Genomic DNA, 18235 nt, shown 5'->3' on the forward strand with positions numbered 1-18235 from the left:
AAAGTATTTCTTCATGTGATCATGGGAGATTGCAGGAGCCACTTGGTACTATCAAACCAGCCCGACTTGGCACTGGTGCCGCCTTGGGTCTGGGAACCATCCTGCGTATCGTGGATTTTCAGGAGCCAGCCGGTCACTCCCAGCCACAGGCCCCCAAACACAAACCACGGCCCTTTTCTCTGGCAAACAAAACTCACCTGCCCCTCTTCTGGATGGCAGATTGCAGGAGCCACTTGGTACTATTAAACCAGCCCAATTTGGCACTGGTGCCGCCTTGGGTCTGGGAACCGTCCTGCGTATCGTAGATTTTCAGGAGCCAGCCGGCCACTCCCAGCCATAGGCCCCCAGACGCAAACTTCCGCCCGTTTCCCTGGCAAACAAAACTCACCTGCCCCTCTTCTGGATGGCAGATTGCAGGAGCCACCTCTTACTGCCAAACCAGCCTGACTTGGCACTGGTGCCACCATGGGTCTGGGAACCGTCCTGCGTATCGTGGATTTTCAGGGGCCAGCCGGCCTCTTCCAGCCCCAGGCCCTCAAACATAATCAACAGCCCTTTTCCCTTGCAAATAAAATTCAGCTGCCCCTCTTCTGGATGGCAGATTGCAGGAGCCACTTGGTACTATCAAACCAGCCCAACTTGGCACTGGAGCCACCTTGGGTCTGGGAACCATCCTGCGTATCGTAGATTTTCAGGAGCCAGCTGGCCACTCCAGGCTATAGGCTCCCAGACACAAACCTCGGCCCTTTTCCCTGGCAAACAAAACTCACCTGCCCCGCTTCTGGATGGCAGATTGCAGGAGCCACTTGGTACTATCAAACCAGCCTGACTTGGCACTGGAGCCACCTTGGGTCTAGGAGCCATGCTGTGTATCGTGGATTTTCAGGAGCCAGCCGGCCACTCCAATCCACAGGCCCCCAAACAAAAACCACGGCCCCTTTCCCTTGCAAACAAAACTCACTTGCCCCGCTTCTGGATGGCAGATTGCAGCAGCCACTTGGTACTATCAAACCAGCCCGACTTGGCACTGTGTTGAAAGCGAAGGGAAGCCTATCCACCTTGTCGTTGATCAGCATTGACTCCAATTTATTGATTAAATTAGCCATTTTATATAACAGTGTTAATTAACTTCATGCATATTGCAAAATCCAAGCTCACTATAGGTTAACAGAGAAAACTCTAACCCCTCCTTTTGTTTTACCATACCCATGATTGTTTATTGGAAACAAGACCAGCGTTCCCACTGTGATATTAAAGTCAAGTATTGGAGAGTGCTTTTGTTACTTCTTTAGAAGTTTAGAATATGCCAAAAAGATGCTAGCTGGGGACTTGCAATTAATGAATTATTTGCTGTAAGTAGGTCAAATGACATTAGCTTTCAAAAATGAAAAGTAGTCTTATTCCACGTGCCAATTCTAAAGTAGATTAATAAGCCTTAAGCAGAAGATGGATGTGAAGAGGGATATGACATGAAAGGTTAAGCAACACTGCTGACAGGAAAAGGCTTACCTGCTGCAGATACAGGAGACAAAATACTATTTTGACACAAACATTGCTATTCAGACGACAGCAAAATTTACTCAGTCATGACAGTAAAATTTGCTCACATCAAAATGTGCTAATCAATTCTTAGTGTAAGCTAAGCACCTTAAGCAAAGGGTAGTTCAAGCGTAACTGGTATTTGATGGCAAAAAAGGCAACTTGGCCTGCGTTTCTCACCTCTACTCCATTCAAAAGCTTACTCTGTCTCAGATTCCTTCGGAGGGATAGCAACGCAAGCCGCGAAACTGCACGAAAATGATGATTGAAAGAAAGATAGATTAGAAAAATGGAATAATGGTTCATGTTCTTTTCCTTCCAACTGCTTTGTTTGCCCTTTTAAATTTTTGAAGTCCTTTCTGGTGTCACCATGGTTGCACTGCAGCAAGTGTTCGGCTGTAAGCTGTCCATATTGCCAGCTTCTGGACTGCCTTCAGAAAACTTCCCACTGGTTTTGTATAGAAATCACAAGCAGTAGAGATGACAAAGACTGCAGAAACCTTCTCATCTCCTTCTAGAGCAAGACCATGTCTTTCACCCACTCTTAACTAGACAACTTTCATCAGTCATGAGGGAGTCTCATGTTCAAGAGCTAGGCAGTGACAGCTGTAAATGACAAAAAGCAGACTGAAATTCTCTTGGGACTCCAGCAGAGAGCAATGAAGGAGGTTGAATTCACCTTCTTGGGAAGTTCTAAAATGCACGTTCACTTGAGCCCAGGAGCTAAGCCATCGTAACCTTTGTTGAGTATGTCTGCGTAGACAGAGTTTCCATCACTGCAGAAGCAATGTTATTTAACCCGCGTTATCATCTCTAGCTGCTAAGCTGCACTTCTTGCAAAGTATCTGCAACGTATTTTACAGGGTGGGCTTTTATGTGTAATTCCTGAGTAACAGTGCAAAGAGAAGTACTTGGGGTGTGGGGTGGGGGGGGAACCGCAACTCTTAGGTTTTTCAAATCATGGTTCCATTTGAAAGTCAAACAAGATGTCAAACCTTTCTTTCCTAGATGTATTACCAGCACAAACTGTACCAGAAATTTATGACCCGTAACTGTACCATGGACGCTCTTTCTCTGGACTATTCCTTAAGAAACAAAGTCCTCACTAGAAATAAAACAAAATTAGCCAAAGTATTGGCCTGCATTAGTTCCAAGGCTCTGTACTAAAGGCCAAACACATGTAATAATAGTAATAATAATAGAGTGGACTAAAAGTTAAATCAATAGAGCATTACTCAGTTCAAAGACATCTTGTGTCCTAATGTTCTCACAGAAGACTGTAAAAACCTGTCTATTTTTGTGGGTTTCTTTTATCCATTTAGCTGTACCTTCTACTTCCCTCCACTGTCTGAGAACATTGATGGTAAGGTTGGATGACCTCATGTCAACTTGTAGAAGTAAAGAAAGAGAAGCCAGTAAAGAAAGGCAAATTTGTTAATTGCAGGTGGAAAGAGGGAGGCCAACAAGAGAAAACAAAAGAACAGTAATAATGAAATGCTCCCCTGTCTTCTGTGAAAAGTAAAGGCACAGACAAGAAAGAACAAGAGCAAAATTCTCACTAGAGAAACGCACTTGATCTGACTCAAGTATTTTGCGGTACATTTCTTGCTGTTTTCTCATGCCAAACATATTAACCGCTGAAGGTATCCCTTTCCTCTTTCTGGAATACAGCTAGGAAGATGGCTGTGTCATTGCTGACAAGCTGCTGTTCTCAGAGGTGTCCAGCTGAAAGTCCTAGATCAACTGATTTGCTCTGTCACTTTGATATGGCATGACTTACAGTTTCAGCACCTGAACTTGCCAGCCCTACAATTCTTTGCCCCTTGAATGGTTAGATAGGCTCCTTGGCAACTGGCATTTGTAAGGACATGAAACTATGCAGAATTTGCACTGTGAGATGATGCCAAATGAGTCACGCCGGTAGATTAACTAGGGCATGCAAGGCGGAGAGAGGGAAATGAGAGCACAAGAAGAGAGTACACAAGAAGAGAGTACAATCTCCTTTTTTCTGAAACACTGTAGAGATCAAAGTGAACACAAATCCTCCTAGGGGTAGTTCTTGCAAAAGACTAAGAGTTCTTTTTGTGTTCACAGGCCTGGAATCACAGGCCTGGAAGCTTTGGATCACGGCAAAATGCAGATGACAAAAGGAGGCCTTGAAGTCACATCCAGTATGAAGCAGTATGAAAGAGGAAAGAAAGCAGCTGAGAGCGTCAACCCTGCTAAGTAGTCTCAGTATTCTTCTTGACATGAGCAGAAATTTGAAATGAGTCTCGGAAAATGGCAAAGGAGGCAGAAGAAAAGGGAGCGATGACTCGTCTGGCATAGTGTTTCCTAACAGGGATCTTCAAAATGGAAAGGTTGTATCATCCTTTCAGCTGAAGGAAGGTGTGAAAACAACAGGAAGGAAATGGCATCAAATACTCTGGGCAGTGTACTTCTAGACAGAAAGGCCACTGATGGAAAACCAACTAAACTGGCACCAATGCAGCAGCATTGTAACTAAAGCCAGAAATGTCCAGCGCTTCGCTCTCTGCCATTCCATTCAGATGCACACAGCAGCTCTGCAACATTCCTACTGATCATCTCCTTGGCAAACTGGCAGTGAGGGTCCGTGGTGATGCAGAGTCTCCAGGCAGACGCAAAGGAGAGCTGCTTTCTTACAAAAACCAGGCTTTTGAAACACTTAGGCCTTTCTCAGTTCCATAGCTTTAAGCCATAACAAACACAATTCAACCAACCACCATGCGCCACGCTGTGAACACACGATGGTTCTAGAACTTGTTGATCTACCTCGAATTCAGCTGCCTCACCTTCCCACAGTCCTTTTCTGCTTAGCCAAAGTAATGGGCCTCAGCCCAAGGCCTTCCTTTTGTAAGCTTCTAGCTCTATGCAGCAGCAAACCACTACTTTCTTCTGTGCCAAGACTTCAGGTAGACCATTTGCATCTGCCCTTCCAGTGAAACCTAATGAGGAGAGAAAAGCCTCTCAGAGATGTTCAGTCATTCCATTTTCTAGACAGGCCAAATCCAAAGAAAAGCAAGCGATGGGATTGTGTACTTGCTCTTACAAAACACCTGCTGCCCTCTGACAATCAACTAGCAGAAAACCAGCCAAACTGAGACTTGAGGCAAACAACCCTTGGAAGGGAATAATGATGTGATCAATAAAGACAACACTTTTCCAGGCTACCGAGATATTGGAAATGTCAGCAAAGGCTTGAGAGCAAAGGCTGAACTAATGGGGAAAGGGTAAAAGAATCGCAAGAAAAACATGACCAAAGGTTAAAACAATTCCAAGAAAAACATAGGCAACTAACCTGTTGAAGCCTTCAGGAAATCAGTGGCCGCTGATTTACATAGGCCATTCAAGTTAATTGACTCGTGCACCTTCCACTCCTTTTTCGGCACCATAGGGTGAATTGAGACCATGGAATCACAATTCCTTGGATTCTGTTCTTAACTTTAGGAGAGAAGTACAGCAGCTGAAGTACCTGTTACTGATGTGAAACCCAAAAACACAGAGTTGACACATTTCATTCTTGGCCAATCACAACAAGCAAGACTAAGAGGATAAGGCTGGCTTATTTTCATGACACTTTTCTTCTTTTACAGCCTGCTCTGATTCCGGTGAAACTTTTCCATTAGCTTCTCTCTAAAAGGAGAAAGTCCAGTTCAATGTCCCGCCCTACTGCTGCAAGTATACCATTTCGTTTGTCGAGCCTAAAAATAGAATGGGAAGGTACGGTGCTCTCGGGAGCTAAGCGCCGCTCCCGGGCGTCTTTCGGCAGAAGCCGCGCTAAGGAGAGCACTGTGAGCGGCACAATCGTCTTTGCGCGAAGAAGCCGCTTCTTCCCCTCCAGGAGCCGGAGAGAGCGGCAGCTTCGGAAAGGTGAAGAAGGAAGCTGTACGACACTGGGATTGTGTGCGCAGCTTGCCAACTGATAGAAAACAGTACCTTACCACTCTCCTGACTTTTCCAATCACATGAACATTCGATTGGAAGCTGTTTTGGACAACTTTCCTTTTCTCCCTGCCAAACACTTGGCAGATCTCCGTGCAAACTCTAGAACACGATGGGAGATGTTTTCTGTGCTGGCAGAGTTTCTCCCTGCCAGAACTAGTGGATTTTTAGTGGTTTTTAAACCAGAAAGCCCTGAGTTCCAAGAACACAGCAGCTGCCAAGGACTACCCAAGAGGAGCGCAAAAGTACCACAACATGCCTGCCTCCACAGCTTTTTCCCTGGGACCATGCCTACCCCTAGGCTTATTTACATGCCTCCAGTTAGGGTTAGAGATAGGGTTTTTAAAGCAAGAGGCCCTGAGCTCCAGGAAGACTGCAGAGCTGCGAAAGTCATCCCAAGGGGAGAGCAAAAGTGGTGCAACATGGCTGCCTCCACCTCTTTTTCCTTGGCAACATCCCTATACCTAGTCTGATTTACCTGCCTCCAGTGCGGGATAGGGAAAGGGTTTTTTAAATGAGTAAGCTCTGAGCTCCAGGCCCACTGCAGCTGCGAAAGACTTCCCTAGGGCAGCGCAAAATTGCCTCAACTTGCTCCCTCCAGGGCTTTTTCCTTGGGAACATCCCTAATCCCAGCCTGATTTACCTTCCTAGGGTTAGCCTTAGGGATAGTCGTAGGATTATGATTTTTATAATGAAGAAGCCCTGATCTCAAGGCACACTGCAGCTGCGATAGACATCCCAAGGGGAGCTCAAAAGTGCAACAACATGCCTGCTTTCACAGCGTGTGGAGAGCATTATTAATAATTGGTTAGCTGAGAAAGGCCACACTGATATAATGCCGCTGGTTAAACTGAAGGAGAAATTTCAGCAGTCAGCAAGCTGAAAGGAAGAGTCAGCAGCGACCTTGCTGCAACATGAGGATAGGGAGTTGAGATTAGTCCTGAATACATCCTAAGAATATGTAGAAAGTATCAAAAGTAGAACCATAGGAATGTAGAAGTAGGCGTAGGTGCTGATATGTAAGCTGACCAATCCTGAGCTCAACTTTTGCAATATATATGAAGCTCATTATTAACTGTATTTAACCCGCCGTACTGATCAATAAAATTGAGCCTGTGATGATCAAACTGATGTCCTGGTTCCCTTCCGCCAACAAATGGTGGAGAATGCGGGCATAACCGAATCTCTGCCGTTTTTCTCGGATTAAAAGAAAAAGGGATTACGCCACGGTCGAGGAAGTTGGATTTGGGTCCTTGCAGCTGGGACGGTGCTGGAATTTGAAGCACCCTTAAGGTTCACAACTGTGACTTAAGCCAATACGTGTTGCCGGAGCCTGGAGAGCTGCAACAGCGCGCGCTGATTAATAGGTATGGATAGGCAAGCGGCATATGATTTATTTACCGCCTATTTAGAGCGGCGTGGGATAAAAGGGATAGATTTAAAAAAGGAGTTACCAGGGTTATTAGGTTATGGCCATGCTAAGGGTATCTTTTCTAATCCTCATACAGTTCATGAGCTAGCAGAGTGGAAGATGTTTGGGGAAATATTGTGGGATACAATACTAGACGATGATAAGTCAGCAAAGAAATTCGGGAAGTTATGGCGGGTGGTGTATAACACGTTACTTCAGCAGGTCTCTGAGAGAAAGGCAGCAGAAACGGCAACAGAAGCTCATAAGAGGAATATAGGGTATGGTCATGAAGATGATCCCCTGGCACCTTCTGTAACTAAGGTACTTATGCCTAAGAGTCCCCAGCAAAGTGGTGTGGAGGATTTCTCTATAGGCGCAGTGGAACCGTCTGCACCTTTCCTGTCAGAGGGGGAGGGCGAGTCGGATGGTGGGGGTAGGGGCAAGCCAGCTTTGCCTCCGCCACGAGCTTCAGGCGGGTCGGATGGTGGGGGTGGGAGCAAGCCAGCTTCGCCTCCGCCGCCAGCCTTGCCTCCGCCGCTTCCCCCGAGTGAGCCGGCTCCGGTTACAGCTTCGGCGGGGGAAGGGCCCATTCCCCCGCCCGAGCCGGCTCCAGCGGGGGGGCTGATTGCCCCCCGCTGGCCGGCTCCGCTTGAGTCGGCTCCGGTTCCACTGTCAGCTCCAGCGGGGAAGCCGCTTCCCCCGCGCGAGCCAGCCCCTGCTTCACTGCCTTCCCCGTGCGAAAACTCGGTGTGTGCACCGAAGCGCCAGCAGCATAGCACCCTTAAAGAGCCAGATCCCATCCCAGGGGCACACTGTGATCCATGGGGGGAGATGGCTAAACAGAGGAGGGAAGCTTGGGCTGCTTTGGCGAAAGAAGTAATGCAAATGGTGCGATGGTGAGGCGGTGGAAATAGCTTCTAGTCTTGCATGTCCAGTCACATACACACCACAGTATGATGCACAGGGAAACCTTACGCATAATATAGCAGAATATACTCCCTTAGACTGGAAGCTGTTAACTCAGCTACGTTCTACGGTTAGTCAGTTTGGAGTAAAAAGTGAACCTGTTAGGCAAATGTTAGATTATCTTTTTAATACTCAGGTTTTATGTCCTAATGATTTAAGAGGAATAGTTCGGTTGATATTCACTCAGCATCAGCAGTTATTGTTTAACGCCCATTGGCAAGCGTTGGTAAATCAATCGGTTGCTGTACAACGAGCCCAGGGAGACCCATTACATGGAGTAACAGTAGAGGAGCTGATGGGCTTAGGGGCATATTTGCGTACAGAGGCACAGATGATATCGGGAGAAGATAAACTTAGAGAGTCTATGTGGTTAGTGCGTGCTGCAATAGATATGGTTAAAGAGCCAGGAGGGTTACCGGCTTATATGGGCATTAAACAAGGTAGAGAAGAATTATTTGGAAATTTTATCGATAGAACAACTTCACAGGCATTTATAGCAGAAGCCTTAAAGGAATTAGGATTAGGGTTACAAAAGCAACCAGAGTCCACTCAAAATCAGGTGTTAGCTGCTCTTGCTTCTCTCCGAAATGGCTCACTGGCATTCACGCAAGGAGGCTCGAGACCATTCATCACACAAGTTGCCGCCGTGACATCGGAGACACCAGCAGCTGCCGTGACATTGCTGCTACCTTCTGTCTGCAACCCGCAACAACCGGGAGCCTCGGCTTGGACTTACCAGCAGCAGTAGACGTCGCACTAAGGACGAACCGGCCTGAGAGGATACCCACTGGAGTAAAGGGTCCTCTTATATTAAATGGACGAACATGTGGAGCATTATTGCTGGGACGTTCCTCTATAACTATGTTGGGATTATTTGTTTTGCCTGGTGTTATCGATGCGGACTTTACAGGGGAAATACAAATTATGGCTTACACCCTTTATCCTCCGATTAAAATTACAAAAGGACAACGCATTGCTCAATTGGTACCACTGTCACAAATGACATCAGGAATGCAATCATTTACTGGGCAAGCACGGGATGAAAAATGTTTTGGCTCTACTGGTGTTACACTTTTAACTGTGGATTTACAAAATAGACCAAAGCAAAAGGTTGAAATTACCTATGGGCATCAAAGCATAACCCTTTATGGATTATTGGATACAGGAGCAGATACTAGCATCATTTCTCCAGAAGCATGGCCACAACATTGGCCTCTATTTCCTTCATCAAACATGCTCACAGGAGTGGGAGGATTTACATTGGCAAGCAGGTCGCCATCTTTGTCTGTGTGCATTGAGAATCAACAAATATCTGCTGTGTTTTCAATTGTTCAACTGCCTCCTACAGTTTCCTGCTTAATTGGAAGGGACATTTTAACACAATTGGGAGTGGTGTTAACTAATCAGCACCCTTTGGGGTAATTGCCATTGCTTGGACTTTCCCCATTCCACTCACCTGGAAAACGGATACACCGGTGATGGTTAAGCAATGGCCATTAAAAGGGGAGAGTCTTATGCATGCCCATGAATTGGTACAGGAACAGTATACAAAGGGACACCTACGACTGTCCACAAGCCCTTGGAATACACCTATTTTTGTAATCAAAAAGAAATCAGGGAAATATCGTTTGATACATGATTTGAGGGCTGTAAATGACCAAATGGAACCAATGGGGGCCTTACAGCCTGGTCTTCCAAATCCAGCTATGATTCCAGAACACTGGCCACTTTTAATTATTGACCTAAAGGATTGTTTTTTCACTATTGGCCTGCATCCTGATGACATGAAGAGATTTGCTTTTACTTTACCAGCAATAAATCGTGGGGAACCGGATAAAAGATTTGAATGGACATCTCTTCCGCAGGGCATGCGCAACTCCCCCACTTTATGTCAGCTTTATGTTGATGCTGCATTACAGCCACTACGTCGTAAATGGCCAGCAACTATAATATATCATTGCATGGACGATATTTTGTTTGCACAGCAACAGCCATTCTCCTCTTTACAGATTAACACCATTAAAAATACTCTTGCTGCATATTCACTTGTTATTGCTGCAGAGAAAATTCAGACTACAAAGCCCTGGAAATATTTGGGATGGACTTTGATGGATCAAATAGTGATACCACAAAAATTGGAATTACAATTGGACATTAAAACTCTACATGATGCACAGAAGTTGCTGGGAGACTTACAGTGGCTGAAGCCTATTGTGGGAATACCAAATCACTTATTAGAAGCCCTACGGCCTTTGTTAAAAGGTGTGGACCCTACTACTCCTGTACACCTGACAAAGGTGCATCGTCTTGCCTTGCAGCAAATTAGTAACTGTGTACAGCAAGGGTATGTGTCTCGTCGACAACTCGACCACCCCATTGACCTTACTATTTGGAATAGCCCTTGCCACTTGCTTGGTGCTCTCTCTGAGTTGCAAAAGAAAACGGGGGAGATACGGGTATTGGAATGGTTATCACCACCACTACAGCATAAGAAAACAATATCTTCAAAAATTGAACAATTGGCTGCATTAATCAAAAAGGGGCGTCTCAGAATTCTTGAAGTGGATGGTAGAGGACCTGCTACTATTACATTACCTATGGAAAAAGAAACCTTGGACTGGTACTTGATTAATTCAAAGAATTTACAAGAAGCATTATTGATGTCACCTGCTAAAGTAGAGACTAGTAAATTAGTGCCTAGAGTTTTGCAATGGATGACAGAATGGAACTGGATCACTCGACCTTTGAGAGAAGAAAACCCCATAGAAGGAGCTATTTCAGCTTTTACAGATGCAGGAAAGAAATCAAGGCGTGCTGCTGTTACCTGGCAAGAAAAAGGACAATGGAAGCATCAACTCCTCACAGCAGACCCTGCAGATAGCTTACAAACTTTGGAATTGTTAGCAGTAGTATGGGCGGTGTCCAACTTACAGGAGCCTTTAAATGTGGTCACAGACTCTATGTATGTTGCAGGAGTAGTCAAACGAATAGAGGAAGCAGCAATTAAGGAAGTGAATAATAAACGATTGTATGAGTTACTGATACAGTTAAGGAAGGCTTTACGGGTAAGAGCAAACGGTACCCTTAAGCAGTATATTGACAAACATCAAGATTTGACAGATCCACAAGCATGTTTGGCTAAGGTTTTGTATGTGATTAATCATTTATGCATTTTTGGGGAAGATGATACCCCCCCTGCAATGAAACATCATCCGAGGTCAGGTCAGGAAAATACTAAGGAAACAGAGGTCTTGGTTAAGTATAAGAACCCGAGTACAGGATTATGGGAAAAAGCTGCAAAAGTATTATATTGGGGTTGGGGGTATCTTTGTGTTTCCTCACCTACAGGGCCTTTGTGGGTGCCTGCTAAGTGGACTAAACCTGTTTTTGATGCAGCCTCTGGTGGATTGCCTTACGGAGGAGGACAAGGAGCGACTGGGGAAGAAACTGCTTCTAGTCCTACAACCACTACTGTTACAATTGAAGGGGTACTCGGAAGCGGTGGACAGAGCACTGACACGTCACTACCGGACAGCCCAGGAGTTGATTGGTTTCATTGACTCATTATCAACTTTTCACTTAACAGATCCAGCGAAACTACATTGCCTTGACTGTCACAATCCACTTGTGCTGCCTGGATAGCTCTACGTTGTGGGGGTTGTAAAAGAACTTTTTGGATAGAACAATCATTATTGCGAGATTTGTGGTGTCATACTTGTGAACACGAGCATACGTGGGGAAAAAGCTGGCAAGATGAATTAAGGAGACAAACGGGGCAAAACGCATATATAGCTTTAAATCTTTATGAGTCTCCTGAACAGAAGGTTCTTGCTTATTATCGATGGGAAATACAATGTATTGTAAATAGAATTAAGGTTCAAAGTAAATCACGTATAGTTTCTATAAGGTGTAGGAAATTAGTGCCTTTAACACAGCATTCAGTTGTAGGACCCTTCCAAGGGGATCCTGATAGAGCATTAGATTGCTGCATTGACAAGTTGCAAAAATTAAGTTTGAAAGTGGCAGGACCAGTGAAATTAGGAGCAGCAAGATTGAAGACTGATAAGAAAAAGAAGGCAAAAAGGGGAACGGTCTCATTTGAATAGGGGTATCAGTGATTGCTAATTAATTTTCTATGTTTAGAACACTTTTACTGTTGTGGGACCCTCAGGAAGATATAGTTGTTGAGGAGGATAACGAACAAGAACTACGATTACGAAATAAGATACGCCTTGTGTTAAAGAAAGACCTTGAGCTGTTAGCCTCATATAGTAAAAAAGCTGAAGAGGCTTTGAGATCACCACCATTGAATTGGTTGCTTTGGATTGAAGAACCACAATTTTATACTGTTCCTTTCTTATACTCACTTCCTTGTTATGTTTGCAAAAGGGATAATGATAAATGCAATGCATGGGTAGCTTTGCATTGTGCAGATTGTAATCAGGTTTATTGGTATCCACAGAGGTCATTGGGATATTTATGGTGTACATCTTGTTTTGGAAAGTGGATTCGAAATCATATCTGGGTTAGAGCTTTGAACAAAGTACTGGCCTGCCAGGACGGACAGGATTACAGCTCTTTGAGAGTGCAGAACAAGTGATTATAGCATATCTTAGGTGGAAGTTACAGGAAAACTTTAGAATATTTGAAATTACTAAAGCCTCACGCATCATAGCAGCTCGCTGCAAAGCTGATTTGCCTTCAAACTTACCTCATGCTATACCTGTGAGCAAGGATGCTGATTTAGAATTAGATCAGTATATTCAAGAATTGACTCAGCCTTACAATAGACAATCTAGCAAACCAGGGAAAAGACAGCGAAGAAAGAAAAAACAACGTAAGCAGAAGGAAGAAAAGGAGAAGCAAAGCAAGCAGAAAGAAAAATGAGGTTTGTTTTTGTTATACTGCTCAATGCTGTAGCAAGTGAAGCAGTAGGAGTAACACACTTTAGTCAACCAAGGGAAAATTTATGGGTAACGCTTGCTAATCAAACTAACCAATCATCACTTTGTCTTAGTCTTGGAGGAGTCACCAACCCATTTCGAACATGCCTGGTGGGACTTCCGGTGTGGTCTCCTGGAGAATTTTGTAGTTTGATAAACAATCAAACCTTATGTATGTCTAACATGTCAAACATCACATTGCCGGCGCAACAAGGGTATACTGCAGGTCAGAGTGATGGCTATCGTCAATGCTTACTAATCCAATCACTTAACACCTCTTTGCATTCTCCTCCTGAGGAATTGGATCTTTTTGGAAGTACAAATGCCAGCATATCTAACACTACAGCTGGTGGATGGTTTAGCTTCAAACTTTCGGGTGCTCAGAATTTAAACCAACCTAAAGAAACATGGGCCACCCTAGATTCATCCCTGAATGTGAGTGAATTCTCTCCACAGCATTACAGTCAATGTAACGACAAATATCACAGCACCAATGAAATTACCCACAGGAATATTTTTGATTTGTGGAGACAGGGCGTGGAATGGTATACCAGCTAAACCACAGGGTGGACCCTGTTTTTTGGGAAAATTGTCACTGTTTCATCCTAATGTGTCCTTGCTAATGCAGCTGAGTCAAAATTCAAACAGGAGAAAACGTAGCATACATGACTTAGACTGCAGCAAGATAGGAGATCCACGGTTTTGGGGCACATTCAAACAGGTGGTGGTTTCAACTATCTTACCAGGAGGATCTGCCAATAAAGCCATGAATTTAGCAAAACAATTAGGATGCTGGGCAAGGGATGAGCTGAACAAGACATCACAAATTCTAGACATGTTAACTGCAGATGTGCAAAGTGTTAACCATGCTGTTTTGCAAAATAGAGCTGCTGTAGATTTTTTGCTCTTAGCACAAGGGCATGGATGTGAAGAGTTTGAGGGAATGTGTTGCATGAATCTGTCTGATCATTCGGTGTCCATTCACACTAAGATAAAAGAATTGCAACAGGGTCTTCACAAACTTAAGGAAGAAGACGGTTTAGGAATTGACGAATGGCTTAAAGGCTTGGGACTCGGACCGTGGCTGAGGAACCTTGTGATCTATGCTATAGGACTGCTGGGTGTAATCTTACTGTTTTTGCTTATTTTGCCTTGTATCTTTAACTGTATTCAAAACATGGTCAGCCGTACAATAGCAAAAACATGGCAAACTAATCTCCTTGCACAAGAAGAAAACGGGGGAAATGTGGAGAGCATTATTAATAATTGGTTAGCTGAGAAAGGCCACACTGATATAATGCCGCTGGTTAAACTGAAGGAGAAATGTCAGCAGTCAGCAAGCTAAAAGGAAGAGTCAGCAGCGACCTTGCTGCAACATGAGGATAGGGAGTTGAGATTAGTCCTGAATATATCCTAAGAATATGTAGAAAGTATCAAAAGTAGAGCCATAGGAATGTAGAAGTAGGCGTAGGTGCTGATATGCAAGCTGACCAATCCTGAGCTCAACTTTTGCAATATGTATGAAGCTCATTATTAACTGTATTTAACCCGCCGTACTGATCAATAAAATTGAGCCTGTGATGATCAAAATGATGTCCTGGTTCCCTTCCGTCGACACTCTTTCTTTGTGCAAACTTCTCATGAGATTACAGCTATTTCAACATCTGCTTACTTTAACATAGAAGCCTTTACCTAATATCAATTCAAACACTTTCATTTCCTTATAGTTTTATGTGTTATAAGGGAAAAGAGTCTTTTCTTTATAGCTTACAAGAGGATTTCAGCTCTAAAAACAAAGCATCTTCTCCCCCTCCCATCTGGGCCTTACTTACCTTCTTCTTTATTACCTTTAATATCTTCATCTTGTTTTTAATATACGTGCATGTTGTTCTTTTCTCTCACTCAGAAGAAGACTGAAGCACTGAAAAAGTTAACATCACGCCTGAAGCCTACCTAACCCACCAATAACTACTAACAGAAAGCTGTGGCTCAGTTGTGTTCAGATCAGCTTTGTAGTTAGTGTTTAGTTTTCTACGCCAGCCACAGAAGTCTCTGGTCTCAGCCAGGCTAAGAAGAAGAAGAAGCAACAGCCTGACAGCGAGATCTTCGCAGCCACAGCCAGCCCTGCTCTGGCTAAAGCTCCGCAGCCTCCCCTGTCTCCTTGCCCGGCAGCTGCTGAAGCCCAGCCCGGCCAAACCAGAGCCCATGGAGAGAGAAGCCAGCAAGCAGCCCAGGAAATAGAAAAGAAGCCCAGCCTGCAGCAAGACGGCCCAGCCCAGCCCAGACACAGAGCAGAAGCCCAAACCGAAACCCAGCACCTCCCTGCCGACCAACAAAGAAAAGAAAAGTTTATGAATTTTTTGGTCTTTACCATGTGTGTTTCACAAAAGCGTGTCTAGCTTTTCAGCAGCTCAACAGACTGTCAGATACACAAAAAACTTTGCATCACTTCCCTACATTTCCTCCCATTCCCAAACGTAACACAGGGGCCACTGGGAACAACTGGGATCAGACTGGGAGCAACTGGGAGCAGCTAGGACCAAGCTGGGAGCAACTGGGATCATCATGGCATCAGAGTAGGATCATACTGGGAGGGACTGGGTCTGTGCTAGAGGCAACTGGGATCACACTGGGAGGAAATGGGGACATGCTGGGGACCAATGGGATCATACTGGGAGCAACTGGCACCACACTGAGGGTGACTGGGATCCTTCTGGAATCATACTGGAAGTGACTAGGGGCAGGCTGAGGGCAATTGGGACCATGTTGAGGCAACTGGGATATACAGGAAATGACAGGAATCATGCTGGAGGTGACTGGGAGTGGCTATGAGCAAATGGAATCATACCGGAAGCTACTGGGAGCAACTGGGAGTGAGTGGAAACACATTAGGGACAACTGGGATGTACTGGGAGAGACCAGGAGTGACTGGAATCACAAAAGAACCATAAAGGAAGTCACTGGAATAATACTGGGAGTATCTGGGATTGACTGGAATCCTACTGGGCGTGACTGGAATCCTACTGGGTGACTTGGAGTGACTGGGACCATACTGGGGGCAAATGGCACTGTACTGAGAGTGACTGGGTTCATCCTGGAATCATACTGGGAAGGACTGGAACCATACTGGGAGTGTCTGGAACTATAGTAGGGCTGAATGGGAACACCTGGGATCATACTGGGAGTGACTGGGATGATACTGGGATCACACTGAGTGTAACTGGAAGTGACTGGGACCATCCTGGGGGTGACTGGGAGCCACAGGGCCCATGCTGGGAGTGACCTGGGGGGAACTGGGGGAACTGGCCCGGCTGGGGCTCAGGGTTGTTCTCCCCCAGGGCTGCCCTGGCTCCTGCTGCCACCCTGGGCCCCACAGAGCCGAGGGACAGGGGACAGCTGAGGGACAGGAGACAGGGGCAGGGACGTGGAGAGGTAGAAGGGAGTTCCAGGGGGTCCTTGAGCCCAGGAAAGGGGAGTCCAGGGTTTCCCAAAAAGGGGGGACAAGGGTGGGGACACCAGGGATGTTTGAGAACGAGGAGTTCAGGGGGTCTCTGGTTTTGCACACAGCTGGGGCTGGGGACTGGGAAAGGCAGGAATGGGGGACCAAGGCATTCCAGGGCATCCCAGGGTCAAGCCAATGGCCAGTCTGGAGGCTGGGAGCCATGGGATGGCCGGGAAAAGGGGAGCAGAGAGCCCTGATGTCCAGGAATGGGGTGTGAAAAATGCATGTATTTTATGATTGGCTTTTCACAAATATTAAAATGAATATTATATGTGTTGTATTAGAAAGCAATGCTGTATTAATTTTCTTAAGTACTGTGTTAAATATAGTTTTAGGTTATAAAAATTGTTAAAATAGAACTATGCTATGTAAGATGCTTTGTTTAAAAGAAAGGACTTGCAGCGAGATAACTTGCAGCCACAGGACACCTAGATCTTTCAGAGAAAAAGAATTTATGGCCTTCTTATCGGAAGAAACAAACTTCTTCCCACCTTGGAGGTGCTATTAGGATTAGAGGGAAGAAGTTGACACTGGTCAGACAGAATCCTGTGTTTGAATGGAATTTATGCATCATGTATGAAGTGTATGAATATGCAACGGGCTGTTGTTTTTAAGGGTTAATCCTTTGTTACCAGGGGTCCTTTTTTGGGCCCATGATGCCCAGAAAAAGGTACCTGGACGTCCATAACTCTTTGTTTTTATTGTCTCATATTGTCTTAATTCAATTTGTCCAAATTGTTATTACTCTAATTGTGTTACTATATAACCATCTTATTACTATTAAACTTTAAAAATTTTAAAAACAAGTGATTGGCGTTTTTCACAATTTGGTAGCAGAGGATGGTTACTAACTCCTCGCTGCCGGTGCTTTGGGAGAGTCAGAGTGGGGAAGGCGCGCCCTGCCCTCTTTGGCAGCCTGGCTCTGCTTCCCCTGAAGTGACCGACAGACGCAGGTTACGATCTGTGGACAAAAGGAGACAATAAAACAAAGAGAACGGGAAAAGGGTCCCTACAACTGCTGTAATTTGCCCCCTAAGAGTAGTAGTGCGCACGAAGAACCCGGGAAGGAAAAAGGATTGGTAAGTATTTCTCGGGGGGCAGGTACGGGGGGATGAATGTGTGTGAATGAGAGGCGGGCTGGTTGTCCCAGACCTGCCAAGTGAGTGCGGAGTCTCCCACGCTGCGTTTCCGACTTTGCGCTGGAAAAGCGGCCAGTAAAGAGACAAAGCGACTCATAAGAGAGTGAAAGAATCCCCGGGGGTGACTGGGACTGGGTCTCAGGGAGGGGTTGGACCCCTCGGTGGTGGGGAGCAAGGTTTCCTAGCCCAATCCACTAGGAAACAGGACAGGAGGGGCTCCTAAAACCTGCTGGGTTGAGGGATTTATATTCCAAGAGCATCCAAGAGCAGGGTTGAGCAGAATTCTGTCCGAGTGAGGATATGCCCGAGAACACTCAGGGTGGGACAACACAGCTAGATTGGGGGATAAAAAAATGCCCAAGAACATCCAGGGTTGGACAACACAGCAGAACAAATTAAATGCCCAAGAGCATCTGTAGTTGTACCACACCGCTGGGTTGAGGGACAGAAAATGCCCAAGAGCATCTGAGGTTGAACAACACAGCTGGATTGAAGGAAAATTACCCGAGAGCATCTGGGGTTGGACAACACGACAGGATTGAGGGAAAAATTGCCCAAGAGCATTTGGGGTTGGATAACACAGCTGGGTTGAGGGATATCCAATGGCACCGGGACTGGCCAGTAACACCTAAACTTGTAATAGGCGATGTGAAAGTAAAAGGTACCTTATTGTTGTTTTGTGGTGTGTGAGAGTGACACACACACAGAGCCAGCCTCAGCTTCCTGGGCAGGTGGGAAGGGGGAGGTGTGGAAAGAGCGAGTGACCTGCACA

The sequence above is a fragment of the Melospiza melodia genome, chromosome 7 (genome assembly GCF_035770615.1).
Source record: "Melospiza melodia melodia isolate bMelMel2 chromosome 7, bMelMel2.pri, whole genome shotgun sequence".
Lineage (NCBI taxonomy): Eukaryota > Metazoa > Chordata > Aves > Passeriformes > Passerellidae > Melospiza > Melospiza melodia.